At 53.5% G+C, this 14,782-nt stretch overlaps 1 protein-coding gene and 1 long non-coding RNA gene across 3 annotated transcripts in view; one reads left to right on the top strand and one right to left on the bottom strand.

Moving 5' to 3' along the window:
• Nucleotides 1–826, bottom strand: part of RAB17 (RAB17, member RAS oncogene family) — a 16,568-nt gene extending 15,742 nt beyond the window's left edge. The window contains exon 1 of one of the 2 annotated variants that reach the window (XM_032277815.1): nucleotides 214–826. The gene's annotated coding sequence lies outside the window, so the exon portion shown is untranslated. The remainder of the gene's footprint in view (nucleotides 1–213) is intronic. The other variant, XM_032277816.1, reaches the window with a different exon arrangement.
• Nucleotides 827–925: 99 nt separating this feature from the next.
• Nucleotides 926–5,553, top strand: LOC116551594. The gene is made up of 3 exons (XR_004269013.1): nucleotides 926–1,013; nucleotides 2,564–2,726; nucleotides 4,751–5,553. It is a non-coding gene; the product is annotated as an uncharacterized LOC116551594 (long non-coding RNA).
• Nucleotides 5,554–14,782: the final 9,229 nt, after the last annotated feature.

The following is a 14,782-nucleotide window of genomic DNA, read 5'->3' as shown; positions in this document are numbered from 1 at the left end:
CAGAGGCAGACACACACATACACACACAGAGGCAGACACACACACACACACACAGAGGTAGACGCACATACACAGAGAGGCCGACACACACACACAGAGGCAAACACAAATACACACACACACAGAGGCAGACACACACACACACAGAGGCAGACACAGGCACGTGCTCACACAGACACTACACAGTGCACAGAGGTTTAAACAATGACTCACCTGTTCCCCAGGTTCGGTCACTTGTACGGAGCTGAAGAGCCTGTCATCACCAGTCCACAGAGGTGCCACCTGTCTTCCCTTTCTCCTCGCTCTGGCCCAGTGGGAGGTTTGCTTCCCTCCACGGGCGGGACAGGAGGAGCCTCTGCTCCAATGGAAAACAGCCGCAGAGCAGAGGTCAAGAGCAGCAGCCTTGGACCAGGGCAGTGCCCACTGGCTGCCAGCCCCAAGGTCAGGCTTATTTTCCTCCAAAAAGGTTTCAAGGCAAAGTCCACGGTGATCATGTGGTCACCTGGGGCAGGGCGGAGGCTGGACCACAAAGCAGGTGACCCACGAGCACCTGCACGCTGCCAGAAGCCACATTCCAGTCCAGAGCTTGCTGGCACCCAACTGGAGCCCGGTTTTCAGCTTTGTTCCGGGGTGTCACTTCCGGGGTCTCACTTTGGCACGGAATGTTTTTCTTGACTCCTTCCTCAGAGCTGTATTGAATCTTTGTTGCGCTTGAAAAACCAACAGCCCAGAAGAGAAGAGAATATTTCGGTCAAATGAATTCCTCCCACTGTCAACTGAAGCCAACCCTGGCTGAACCCTGCACTGGACCCAGAGGCCACTCAGTGTGGGCCAGTCCAGGGTCAGACCCTGGGCTGGATGCTACCTGGCGTGGGGTGGGCGTGGCTTCCGTGGACCCGGGAGGCTTGGGGCACAGGAGAGCGGGAGGTGGACTTCCTCCTGGCCTTCTCAAATTCTTCAGGAGACCAGTCTCGAAATTTCCTGGCTTGGTGGTAAAGAAGAGCCTCCTTGAGGTAAGATTTCCAGAGTCTCTGAGCACGACTGGGGTAGCAGGGTTGTGCCTGAGGCTGAGGAGACGGAAATCTGTTGTCATGAACATCACTCCACACAGCCTGTGTGCGGGAAGCCAGCTCACTTTATGTCCTCCAAACTCACCCTGACTTCTAGTTTGGGTCCCATCCCACGGGGCTGCCGGGAAATAAGCTCTGCCACCACACTGGTTCCTCTCCCTGTGGGAGTGGGGGACTCTTATGCTGGAGGGGGGACACCGGCCTGGCCTTCTGCTGAAGCTCTGCCCCTCATCCCTGCAGGGTGGACTAGCCAGTCCTAACACAGGGCAGTGTTGCTCTGCTGTGTCCACGCCTCCCCTGGGATTCTTCCTCCATGCCACCACTTCCCTGGGGCGTGGCCACCTCCCCGGATGCTGCCAGCCTGCTCGGCTGAGCCCCGGCACCCTGGAGACTTGCGAATCTCTATCTTTTTGAATGGCGTCCTTAGCCTGTGCCCCTAGGCTGGTAACCAAAGGTCTGGGAATGATGACACGCTGGAACATCCTGGAAGAGCTGAACCTCAGATAATTATCACAGCTGAGTTCAAGTCTCAAACACAGCTCTGTAAAGAAGCCCCGAGGAGAAGGGGGGCACCGCTTCCCCAGAGAGTCCCCGAGGCCTCGGCCTATGGGAATGGTGTAACCCGTGTGATGGAGGGCTCAGTGAACGCACTTCTGTTCGCCCTAATTCCCTTGAAGAATCCACCTTCCTGCAGGATTGGGGGAGCACAGAATGGGAGGAAGATACAAATACCAATTTTATAGCAAGAATGCAAAAAGAGGCCAGCACAGTGGCTCAGGCCTGTAATCCCAGCACTTTGGGAGGCTGAGCTGGGTGGATCACTTGAGGTCAGGAGTTCAAGACCAGCGCGGCCAACATAGTAAGGCCCCCTCTCTACTACAAATACAAAAAATTAGCCAGGTGTGGTGGCAAGCGCCTGTAATCCTAGCTATTTGGGAGGCTGAGGCAGGAGAATTGCTTGAACCTGGGAGGCAGGGGTTGCAGTGAGCTGAGATTGTGCCACTGCACACCAGCCTGAGCCGCAGAATGAAACTCTGTCTCAAAATAAAATAAAATAATAAAATAAAATAAAACAAAAGACAAGTGGTTAAGAATCAGCTTCTTACACTCAAAATGGGAGGTTTGTGCCTACAGCCAGACAACAGGTCTGAAAGCCAGGCCTTGTCTGGAGAAGGCAGTTTTGGAATAACTGTGATTCTGTAACAGCCCATCCATCACATGAGGGAGGGTCCCAGCTGGGGAGAGGGGACCCCTGGAACACCTCAGGCAAATCTCCAAACAGCACAGAGCTGTCTGTGCAAGGCAGCATCCCTAGCCACCCCCTGAGCAATGCACATGTGTAAGATCACAGAAGTGACTGGTGAGGGTGCAGAGGGGCCCTGAGGGCCAGGCAGGGGCAGCGGAAGGAGCCAGCAAGATAGGCAGTCCCAGGAGGTGGTGCAGGCGGGGCGTGCTGCCTCAGAGGCTGATGTCCAGGCAGGCGTTTCCCGCAGAGACCACAGGGAAGCGAGGCCCTCTCATGGATCCAAGGACCACACATTCCTCCCCACACTGCCACGAAGTCACCAGCCATGCTCCCAACCCAGGCACCAGTGTCCACGTGAGAGAGGGGCAAGGTGGCAGCGGCCGGGAGAAGCCACGTTTTACCTGATGATTGTGCATTACTGTGGGTCGGCATATCTACAGGGTCGGATGAGCTAAAATGTAAAATCCCCCCTCCTCTGTTTTCCACTAGATGGAGGCTCATGGAGAAGGTCTGGTTCATTAACATGAGATAAAACGCATGAAGAAAGTCTGACTCGTGGCAAGGGACAGGGCAGAGAGCATCTGCAGCTCCAAAAGCCCTGTGTTATGGTGGCCTGCAGTAAAAGCAGCAGCGCGCCTCTAGCATCTCTGGGCGGACAGGGTCAATGCGGACAGGTTATCTTTTGATGTGTGACACATACCCACTGACTTAGCAGCTTAGAATAACACACATTTATGACCTCACAGTTCCTGTGGTCAGGAGTCACAACAGCCTCGCTGGGTCTTCTGCTCCGGTTCTCACAGGCTGCAGTTAAGGCGAGGGTCTTTCTAGAGTTCAGGGTCCTCTTCTGAGCCCACACGTTTGTTGGCAGAATTCAGTTCCCACAGTAGGCTGAGGTCCCCTGTTCCTGCTGACGTCCGCAGGCAGCTGCTCTCAGCTCGTCAAGGCCCCTCACACAGGGCGGCTGGCTTCTCAAGGCCAGCAAGAGATGCTGTCTGACTTCTAGACCCTCTTTCAAGGGGCTTGCCTGATTAGGGCAGGTCCACCCAGCACAATCTCCCTTTTGCTCAACTCACAGTCAACTGAAGAAGGACCTAATTACATCTTCAAAGTCCCTTTGCCTTTCCCATATAATATAACCTGATCTCAGGAGTGACACCATCATAGCCACAGCCCTACGCACACTCAAGAGAGAGATATGTCCACCAGGGACTTGGGGTCTTGGGGCCCACCCCAGAATCCGTTGCCCACAGTGCCTGAGCCGAAGCTCACATAAGGGAGGCGCTCCCAGCCCAGAGGACTTAGCCGCTGGCTGGCAAACTGCTGGCGAGTGGCAGGGGACCCGCTGCCGGAGCCCGCCTCCTGCGTGGGCAGTGTGGCAGGGCCTGGAGCCCTTGCTGATCTCAGGCAACTTGACACTCCTCGTGAGGGCCCAAGGATGCAGTGAAAGGCCACAACCCAGAAACTCTGGAGGGTGTGGGAGCTCCTGGCTTCCCCTCCTGCACAGTCATCTGGGAGAAACCTGCCAGATCCTCCCTCAGGAACCAGCCACCTCCTCCCGACACCAGTTTACTCACCTCCAAAGTGAGGGGCTGGGCCAGATGGCTCCAAACCTCCCTCCACTTCCAGCCTCTGCACCGAGAGCCATCCAGCATGAGCAGGAAGCCTGCGGTGCACTTGTGAAAATCGGAAGGTGCATTCCCAAGGGGACATGGGACATCAGGCTCAGACACAAACTCCATGGAAGGCGGGTCAGGACTCACTGCCCAGGCAGTATCCATAATGCTGTGTAGATGTGGGGTCACACACAATCATCATTGCTTGTAGGAGCAATTAGGCAAAACGGAGAATAAGCAATTTACTTACAGGACCAGAATTAATATTATCTTAATACAGCTATACCAATTTTTACATTTCTCTCTAGGCGTTTTATCAACTTTTCTGCGTTAGCATTGATCGGGAGAATATTCACAATGCCACTTACACAGGCCATGTATGCAGGCACTCATACGTTCTCCTTCCAAAACACACAGAATTACATAACTGTGGAGCTGGAAGGCCCCTGGAGAGGATCTGGCCTGAGCGCCCACCCACCCAGTGGCTGAAGAATCTGAACCCTCCTGCCAGGTGATGTCTCAGTTTCTGCTCACATATTGACAGTGACAGGGGATTTTCTGTCTGAGACAGTTGATTCCGTGTGGGTTCCTTTCTCTCCAAGTCAGTCCTTTGTAATTTTCCACCCTTTACAGCCCTGGGGTTGCGTGGAGAGCCAGGCCTGCTGCTGCAGAAATATTTCAGAGATTTTGAAGCTGCCCTCAGGGCTTGCAGCGGGCATTGCTAACTGCCTGCCGCAGATCCGTGCCCACCGTGTTCCTTGCGAGGAGACCCCACCGTGGTTCAGCTTGTTAACACATCTGTATCTTCTTTCTTGCAGAAGTGGCCAGGTGACTCCACTCTGGCCAGGGAACCATGGGCCGAGGCCCTCGGGGACTCTCCGGGGCAGTGGTGCCCCCCTTCTCCTCAGGGCTTCTTTACAGAGCTGTGCTTGAGAATGGAACTCAGCTGTGATAATTATCTGAGTTTCAGCTCTTCCAGAATGTCCTTATCTCCTAAGGCCTCCGAGATAAGCAGGAACCGCGGTGTCTGCCTTGCCTCCAAGCCTTTACCCTTGCTTATCTCAGTGGAAAATTCCAGCAGAGATCTCTGAATACCAGGTTAAATTCCTGCACTCAACAATCAGTTTGGCACATGGCTGCCTGCCAGACTGGGCAGAGTAGAGGGGAGCCAAGGGAATAAACCCAAATCCCACCCCCAGGTGTCCAGGGCCTGGTGGGGATGGGACAGTTGCCTGCAGAGCAAGAGGCTGCCGCCCAGGTTCCTACAAGCCTGAGAGCCTGACCTACATGCCCAGAGGAAGGGGAATAACCCAGAGGACCTCTCCCAGGACGAAATGCTGGCACAGGCATGAGAAGCCCACGTGGCGGCCAAGAGGAGGGAGGGTCTCCCGGGCCCCAGAAGCACAATGCCAGGGTCAGACGTACTGGGAGGCACGGGGCCGGGGACACTGTCAGTGGGCACAGGCTCTGGGCCGGCTGCAAGAGGGGTGAGGGTGGAGAGGCAGCCAAGCCGGGTTGTGGGAGGCCCTGCCTAATTCTGTAGACACTAAGATTAGAAACAACAAAAATGGGCCGGGTACGGTGGCTCACACCTGTAATCCCAGCACTCTGGGAGGCTGAGGCGGGCAGATCACCTGTCATCAGGAGTTCGAGACCAGCCTGGCCAACATGGTGAAACTCGTCTCTACTAAAAATACAAAAATTAGCCAGCTGTGGTGGCATGCGCCTGCAATCCCAGCTACTAGGGAGGCTGAAGCAGAAGAATTAAAAAATTTTTTTTAATTTAAAAACTAACTGGGTATGGTGGCACATGCCTATGGTCCCAGTAACTCAAGAGGCTGAGGCAGGAGGATCATTTGAGCCTAGGAGATTGAGGCTGCAGTGAGCCATGGTCACACCACTGCATTCCAGTCTCAACAGAGCAAGATCTTATCTCAACAAAAAAAAAAGACACTGCTTTTATTGAGCACCTAGTATGTGCCAGGCACTGTGCTAAGTCCTTGGCTTAGAGTAAATGATTCAATCCTCACAGTGAACCTTCGATGGAGCCCCACCCTGTGACCACACCCTAGAGGGCCCCATACTGGCCTTCCTCTGGCTGTGCCCCGGCTTCCCGGTGAGCAGTCCTCCAGGCCAAGGGACACCACTTCTAGATCACGCTACCAGATCTGGGGAGCTCAGAATTCCCCACCCAAGTAGTCCAAGTCTATTTTTGAGGCCTGCAGGGGCCTCTGCTCCAGGTCCGCTTCCCAAGAGCAAACCACAGCAGGCCCCATGGCAAAGGCCAGCTGTCAACAGGAAGCATGGCTGGAGGCTGGGTGTGCCACCAGGCACACACGCACTTATCCTGGGCTCCTCCCAGCGTGAGACAGGCCGGGGAAGGAGGCTGGCTGGGGCTGGGACATCTCATCCTGGCCAAGGAGCCCCAGGGTTCCAAGTGCAACCCTGGCTTCCAGGCTGGCAGGAAAATGTATCTGCAAAGTCGGGGGTGGGGTGTTGTATTCCACAGGCTTCACTTGGCTTTGTTTATGACTATTTACTCGCATCGTGCCTGGATCACCATTTGTACTCCTGTCCCAAGCCCTGCAAATGTGACAGCAGGGATTCATTATTTTTATCCTATTTTATGAGTGAGGAGTTTGAAGCCCAGGTCCACTCAAGGCCACAGGGAGGAGGATGAGGATAGGAACCCCGTGGTCCATAGGAGCGCCCGGGAGGAGCTGATCAGAACTGGATCAGCCTCCGCGGAGGTGCACAGCTCCACATGCTGCTGTCCCTCGGAAGGAATCCTCATCTCTTCCTGGAGAGGCCTGGGCACTCCCAGAAAGGGGACAGATAAGCTCAGCCATTCCTTCCCTGGCCTGTGAAGCCCCCAGCCGCCCGCCCCCTAGGACCGTGCTGCTCTAACATTCTCCCAACCAATGCTGTCCTTTCTATTAGGGGTTCCCATGGGCACGCAGCTGCGCTCTAACTTCTCTTGCAATTACATGTAAAAGCATGACTCCTGGCCCCGAGGTGGGGACAATGTAGGAGGGGAGAGGGAGAGAACCCCCAGCACCATTTTGCCCTTCAGAGTGGCCTCTGCCCTCCATCTGCACTTCCTCTCTCCTGGGTCTCCCTGGAATCTACTCCCCTGGGGCTGTGGCCTCCTTCACTTCACCCAGAAGGCTCCTGGACAGGCACCCTGTTACCAAAGCCCCAGTCCCTGCTGGTACAGCCATGAGCACCACGCAGCCTGGCTGGCCACCCTCTGGAGCAGGACCCCGAGAGGCTTCCGACAGCCTGTCCCGATGCCCCAGTCTCCCTGCAACCCCTGCAGAACCTCTCAACACTGGAGTGAAAATTCTCAGGCCCGCACCTCTTCCTTCCTCTTGCTCCCTGCCCCGCTTGGAGATCCACAGATGAAAAGCACCGAACTGCAGATGATGCTCAGACACAGGCCTCCATCCAGGCCACCCCCCGACACCAGAGGCCCAGATCCACTCCTTCCCACAAGAGGTGACTCAGATGCACACTCCACACTGGCGCTCCTGATGCCCCAAACCTGCTCCACCTGCAGCCCTGCCTCACTTCGTGGCAACTTGATCCCTCCAGGTGCTCAGGCCAAAATCCTAGGGTCACCTGTCCTCTCCGGTTCACACGTCCCACCTCTAACCCACGGGAAGTTCTTTCACCTCCACATTCACACATGACTAGCCACTGCTCACTGCTGCCATGTTGGTCCCCTCCCTCACTGTTCCCACCTCTGTCCCCTCTCCCTCCTCCACTGTCCCCACCTCTGTCTCCTCTCCCTCCTCCATTGTCCCCACCTTGGTCCCCTCTCCCTCCTCCACTGCTCCCACCTCTGTCCCCTTTCCCTCCTCCACTGTCCCCACCTGGGTCCCCCTCCCTCCTCCACTGCTCCCACCTCAGTCCCCTTTCCCTCCTCCACTGTCCCCACCTCTGTCCCCTCTCCCTCCCCCATTGTCCCCACCTCAGTCCCCTCTCCCTCCTCCACTGTCCCCACCTCTGTCCCCTCTCCCTCCCCCACTGTCCTCACCTCTGTCCCCTCTGCCTCCTCCACTGTCCCACCTCTGTCCCCTTTCCCTCCTCCACTGTCCCCACCTCTGTCCCCTCTCCCTCCTCCACTGCTCCCACTTCAGTCCCCTTTCCCTCCTCCACTGTCCCCATCTCTGTCCCCTTTCCCTCCTCCACTGTCCTCACCTCAGTCCCCTCCTCCCTCCTCCATCATCCCCACCTCAGTCTCCTCTCCCCTCCTCCATCGTCCCCACCTCAGTCCCCTCTCCCTCCTCTGTCGTCCCCACCTCGGTCCCCTCTCCCTTCTCTGTTGTCCCCTTTTGGTCCCCTCTCCCTCCTCCATCGTCCCCACCTCGGTCCCCTCTCCCTTCTCTGTTGTCCCCACCTCGGTCCCCTCTCCCTTCTCTGTTGTCCCCGTTTGGTCCCCTCTCCCTCCTCCATCGCCCCCGCCTTGGCCACTCTCCTGTGCTCCCACCCCTGGGTGCTGCAGAGCCTTCTGATCAGCCTCCCCAGGCCTGTATGATTCTCCTTACAATTAGTCAGATGCAGCCACTCCTCTGGCAGCGTCATCTAGGATTTCCCGTTTCACACAGAGCAGCAGTTCAGGTTGTCAGCATGGCCTGGAAGTCCTTGCCCCCTTCCCCACCCTCATCACCTCCGACTTCTGACCTCATTCTTCTCCGTCCACTCCCGAATCCCTGGAGACATCAAGTCGTGTTTGGGCCTTTGCACCTGCTGTCCCTTCTCTCTGGGAAGGTCCCTGGGAAGTGCTTCCCTGTCACCCACTGCAGGTCTGTAACTGTGTCCTGTGGCTGCCAGAACATAGAGCCACCAAGTCCGTGGGTTAAAAGAAAACACACTTACCCTTGAACAGGTTCAGAGAGCACAAGTCCAAAATCAAGGCCTTGGGAGTGTCGGTTCCTCTGGGGGCTCTGAGGAAGGAGCCCCCCCTGCTTCCCTGTGAGCTTCTGGTGCCTGGGCTTACAGACGCACCCTCCCGCCTCTGCCTCCATCTTCACATGGCTTCTTCCTTGAGTCGTTTCTGCTTCTAGAAACACTTGCCATAGGATTTAGGACCCACCTGGTTCATCCAGGATAATCTCCTTTGAGATCTTCAAATCAATTACAGCTGCAAAAACTCTTTACTCAAATAAGGGCACATTCACAGGCACTAGAGGTTAGAGCTTGGACGCAGCTTTTTGTGAGTCACCATTCAATCCCCCTACAAAGTCCATGCTGAAAATGTGACCCCCCCCCCCCGCAATAAGTTTTTCCCTGACATACCCAAGAAGCCCCTTACCCACAGCCTGGCTTGATTTTTCTGCATAACACTTATTGGTTTATTGCAGTTTTCTTAACTAGAAGATAAATTTTTAAGGGCAAGAATATTGAACTGTTTACTGTTGTAATGCCAGGGTGTTCTGTTTACTGCCATAACCTCAGGTCCTAGGATGAACCTTAGCTCTGGTACATAGTCTTTGAGCTAAGCGGAGGCTTTCTGGGATTTTAACGGAAAACCTGAGGCGCCTACTTGGCAGGAATTAAACTCCAAATTCTGTCTCCCTGCAGTGGGCAGCAGGGAAACCTCTGCTCGGTCTTCAGCCTTCCAGGTGTTGCTTCCCTCTGGGCTTCTTGGGGTTTCATTTATGTATTGCAGGGCACGCTAAAGACTTGAGAATTAATGTGAGCCAGGCTCGGTGGCTCACTCCTGTAATCCCAGCACTTTAGGAGGTCAAAGCAGGAGGATCACTTGAGTCCAGGAGTTCAAGACCAGCCTGGGCAACATAGTAAGACCCCGTTTCTACAACAATTAAAAAAATAAAATGGAATTAATGTGCAATATTTTGGGGCGTCTCCTCCAAGTTCCCTTCTTCCTAAGATTTCACCCTCAGTTTCCAGCCACTCTGGCAGCCTGAACGCCATTCCCTGACTTCCTGGGACTTACATTCCAGCCGCCCTGCCCCAAGCAGCTTGGAGAGGGCCCTGGGAGGAAAGTCATCTTGGCATAAATTTCATCCAACGCAGTTCCTTTCTTTCAAGGGTCGAGTCCTCTCCATTCTTTGCTTTTTTGGTCAGTTTGCTTCTTTGGCCACCGTCCAGCTGTCCTGAAACAGTGCTGTACAGCTTATCCAGAGTTCATCATTGTTCTTTGCGGGAGATTAGCCCAATCCGTGCCCCTGCACTGTTACTAGAACTGGAACTCTCCAAGAATCATTTTTTACCTTTCTTTAGTGGTTGGCTTGCACGTCTTTAAAAGTGAAACCACACTGCCACTGGGCCACGTGGGGCCCTGGGATTTTTCCAGGTTAAATGCCGACTTAGAAGTTGGGAGATTGCCTCCACACACAGACTCCCTCACAGCATGTTTTGCACATGCACTCAGCCACTCTGATTAGTAAATCTCCTAAAATAAGTGCTGGGCTTATGTTCACTTCCGTTCTGGAAATCAGTGCCTCTGCCCTCTGAGCTGCAGACTAGTCTGTGCCTCCAGCAGGAGCTACAGTTCAGTGAATGAGCCCCCTTCTCTGAGAGGCAGGCAGCCAGAGGTCCGGAGCCCTCCTAGTGAACAGAACAGATTGCTGACTGTGGGGTGGGTCCCCTTCTGCTCTGAGCTCAGCCTCACCGCCTTGGGCAGACAGTGAGCACAGCGCAGTGGGATGGTAGCTAGCTGGAGCTCATCCTGCAAAAGGCGACGGAGATGGCACTGCTGGTGGCTCTGTTTGACCCCAGCATGGGCAGAAGTGGGAAAGTCTGTGGGCCATGTGCAGGCCTGGGGACTCCAAGCAGATGGAACAATAAGACAAACTTGCTGAGGTCATCCAGGGCACGACATCTCCACTAGGTCACCCCATTAGATGCCCAAACTCAGTGCACTCCACACAACACCCTGGTTCTTCCTGGCCAAATGTGCTCATCCCCTAGGTGCCCTCCTTCCAGGAAAAAGAACTGCCCAGTGCTTTAGGCCAGAAAACCAGGAGGCATCTTGGTCTACAGTCCTGGCATCCAACCCACGATCCAGTCCTACCAGCTGTACCTCTGAACGGTTTCTCAAAATTGCCTTTTCTCTCCATCTCCTCTACCCCCAGCATTTAGAAGAGAGTCACATTGCCAATGGCCTCCCTCTGACCTGTTCAGGCCCCAGAAAAGAGGCTGGAAATAAAATTCGGTAAAACTGTGTTTTGCATCAACACAGAAGACTTCTGTGACCGAAAGCGTGGGGGCAGACACCAACAAATCAGGGAGGTGGATATTGTTATCTGCATATTATGGATGAGAAAATTGAAGCTCAGAGAAATTAAGTACATTCCCCAAAGCAGCTCACAGTTAGGTAGCTACTGAATGAGGATTCAAATCCACAGCTTTTTTTTTTTTTTTTTTTTTGAGCAAACAGTTTGTTATAATGAGCCAGAAATACAAGATTCCACTGAAACTGGAACAGTTGACAGAAATGGTTGAACTTAATTAAACTTTCAAGGGAAATAAGGATGAAACAAAGCTAATGAGTGGAAAAGTCCGAGATTGGTTTGGAATAAACACGAGGATAATTGCATTTTAGCATGGGTATCCTCTTCCAGCACTTCATCCACTATCATTCTCCCTTCTGACACACCTGCCAAATCAAATGGCTTCTCCTCTGTATTGTAGGTATAAACCAACCCTGTAGAACCCTTCCGGACATGATACAAAGCCAAGAGAACAGTGTGTAAATTTCATACGAGGGTAGAAAGTACAATTCAGCTCAGCACACTGGTTACAACATATGTGGTGTCGATGTACATGGTACGACTTCGATCAAATCAGAGCTGCTGCGACCTGCAAGCAACCCCCTACGCTGCTCTGTAGTCATGGCAGTGTTCTCAATTTACTAAATTACCAGGGATCCACATCTTTCTCAACCTGCCCCACAGAGCCAAATGCAAAACCCAAACCATAAGAGGGAGGAAATAATGACCACCTGCAGATTAAAGCCACCCGTATATCAAGAAAACATACGGATAAAACAAAATGCTGGGAAAACAGCTGCCACAAATGTGGCTTTAAAATGCCTGATTTATAAATCAGCAACAAGTGGACAAAGGCACAGCCAGACCATTCACTGAAAGTGAGTCCCAGGTATGCAGGGAGCGCTAGCAGAAGCGTTCAGTCTCACCAGCGCGTGCAAATGTCGCTCAGCACCGAGGTCAGATTGGCAAAGCCTCGTCATGTCCAGGCTTTGGCAAGACAGTAGAGACCGTCCACCAACCACTTCGGAAACGTCCGGCAGTGCAGTTTTCTGGGAGGGCAAACCTGGGATGTGTAGCAATGAGCTCGGCAACAGCATGGCCTTCCACTTTGCAACTGCACATCAAGAAACAGAATTCTCAGAACATCTAGAACCCACAGGGCAGAATCCAGGAAATGACTCTGTTCTGGAGTTCATCTGTCCCTTTGGGCTATACTTGACGGGACAGTAAAATCACTCACCCTTCGCAGGTCTGGCCAGAGGCAACGCACACAGTGAAAACTGTTCTGAAAAATCAAAGCTGAGAGCAAGAGGAAGATGCAGGAGGTGCGGGTGAGGGTTGAAATTCAGCTCGGTTTAGATAGACCCCTGAGACCCGAGATGTTGATATCTAAGGATTTTCTCAGTCCCAAGCTATTCAGTTTCCTTTTCCTCTTTCCATGGCTCCTTACCTTTCATTGAAATTCCCTGACAACCCACTAAGAGCCAGGCTCTGGCCGGCATGGTGGCTCAGCCTGTAAGTCCAGCACTTTGGGACGCTGAGGCAGGAGGATGGCTTGAGGCCAGGGATCTCGAGACCAGCCTGGGCAACATAGTGAGACCCCCTCCAATCTTTAAACAACAACAAAAAACACTTTTTAAAAAAATTAGCTGCCAGCTACTTGGCAGGCTAAGGCAGGAGGATCCTTTAAGCCCGGGAATTCAAGGCTGCAGTGAGCTACGATCACGCCACTGCACTCCAGCCTAGGCAACAGAGCAAGACTCTGTCCAAAAAATAATAATTTTAAAAAGCACCAAGCTCTGGAATGGACCTGCTCCAGCACCTGGCCCCTCCCAAGCCTGGAGGCTCATTAGAGGGGGCCACACAAGGGCCACTCCATGTGGAACAAGCACACTGAGGCCATAGGCTGCTGGGCCCGCCTCCCCACCATGAGTGAGGTACGTGGGGGACGTGAGGGGGATTCTCAACGTGAGATGCTCTCTCACAGTTATCCCCAAAGGAAGGTCCCCATCTCCCATAGAAAGCAGAGCAACAGCCAGGTGCGGTAATCCCAGCACTTTGGGAGGCTGAGGCAGGAGGATCACCTGAGGTCAAGAGTTTGAGACCAGCCTGGCCAGCATGGCGAAACCCCAACTCTACTAAAAATACAAAAATCAGCCAGGTGCGGTGACAGGTGCCTCTAATCCCAGCTACTTGGGAGGCTGAGGCAGGAGAATCACTTAAACCCAGGAGGCAGAGGTTGCAGTGAGCCGAAATTGCACTGCTGCACTGCGAGACTCTGTCTCAAAAAAAAAAAAAAGAACATGGAGAAACAGTGCTGCCCCAGCCCTGTGTGTGAGTTTGTGAGTTTGCCAGGGCTACTGTAACCACCTACCACGATCTGAGTGGCCTAAACAACAGGGCTTGATTACGTCTTAGTCCTGGAGGTCAGAAGCCCAGAAAGAGGCCAGAAGTCGGCAGGGTGGCTCCTCCCGGAAGCTCTGAGGATGATCTGTTCCATGCTCCCAGTGGTTCGCTGGGAATTCTTGGTGTTCCTTGGCTTACAGAAGCATCACCTTCGCGGCCTTCATGTCACACGGGTGTGTGTGTGTGTGTGTGTGTGTGTGTGTGTGTGTGTGTGTGTGTCTAAATTTCCCCTTTTCATAAGGACACATTCATTTTGGTTAAGGTCCTATCCTGGTGACCTTACCATAGAGACCTTCTCCCCAAATGAACTTACATTCTGAGATACAGGGTTTAGGACTTCGACATGTGAATTCTGGAGAGAGACAGTTCAACCCATAATGCCTTAGATGTCATACATATTCATGATGAGGTCAGCCTTTTGTGGAGATCTGTCTCTGTGAAAGGCAGATTGGTTGGCCGGGCACTGTGGCTCACGTCTGTAATCACAGCAGTTTGAGAGGCCAAGGGGGAAAGGTCACTTAAGCCCAGGAGTTTGAAACCAGCCTGGGCAACATAGAGAGATCTCATCTCTACAAATAATACAAAAATTAGCTGGGACTGGTAGTGTGTGCCCGTAGGTGCCTGTGGTCCCAGCTACTTGGGAGGCTGAGGTGGGAGATTGCTTTGCGGGGAGGTCAAGGCTGCAGCGAACCAAGATCCTGCCACTGCACTCCAGCCTGGGTGCCAGTGCAAGACCCCAGCTCTCGAAAGAAAAGCAAATAGGGCATTTCCGCCAGGCCCTGTCCTTTGGGAGTTCCCAAGCCATATGGGAAGCTTTTATACTCTAGGAACTTGTGGTGGGTTGAAGAGTGTCCCCCCAAAATTCATGTCCACCTGGCACCTTAGAATGAGTCTTTATTTGGAAATTGACTCTTTGCAAACTAAGATGAGGTCATTCTGGATTCAGGAGAGCCCTAAGTCCAATGACTGGCTTCCTCATGAGAAAAGGGAGATTTGGAAGGACAAATACACACAGAGCGAAGAGGCCATGGGAAGGCAGAGGCAGAGGTCGGGTGATGGTCCACAAGCCAAGTGGCACCCAGGACTGCCAGGAGCACAGAGGCCGGAGAGAAGCCAGGAACAAGTTCGCCCTCGAAGCCTCCAGAAGGAACCACACCTGCTGACACCTTGATTCAGATTTCTGGCCTGTAGCACTTGAGCCAA

The sequence above is a fragment of the Sapajus apella genome, unplaced genomic scaffold (assembly GCF_009761245.1).
Source record: "Sapajus apella isolate SASKATOON/1434 unplaced genomic scaffold, GSC_monkey_1.0 scaffold10, whole genome shotgun sequence".
Lineage (NCBI taxonomy): Eukaryota > Metazoa > Chordata > Mammalia > Primates > Cebidae > Sapajus > Sapajus apella.
Note: the sequence above shows the minus strand (reverse complement) of the source record. Positions and strands in the feature narration are given on the sequence as shown.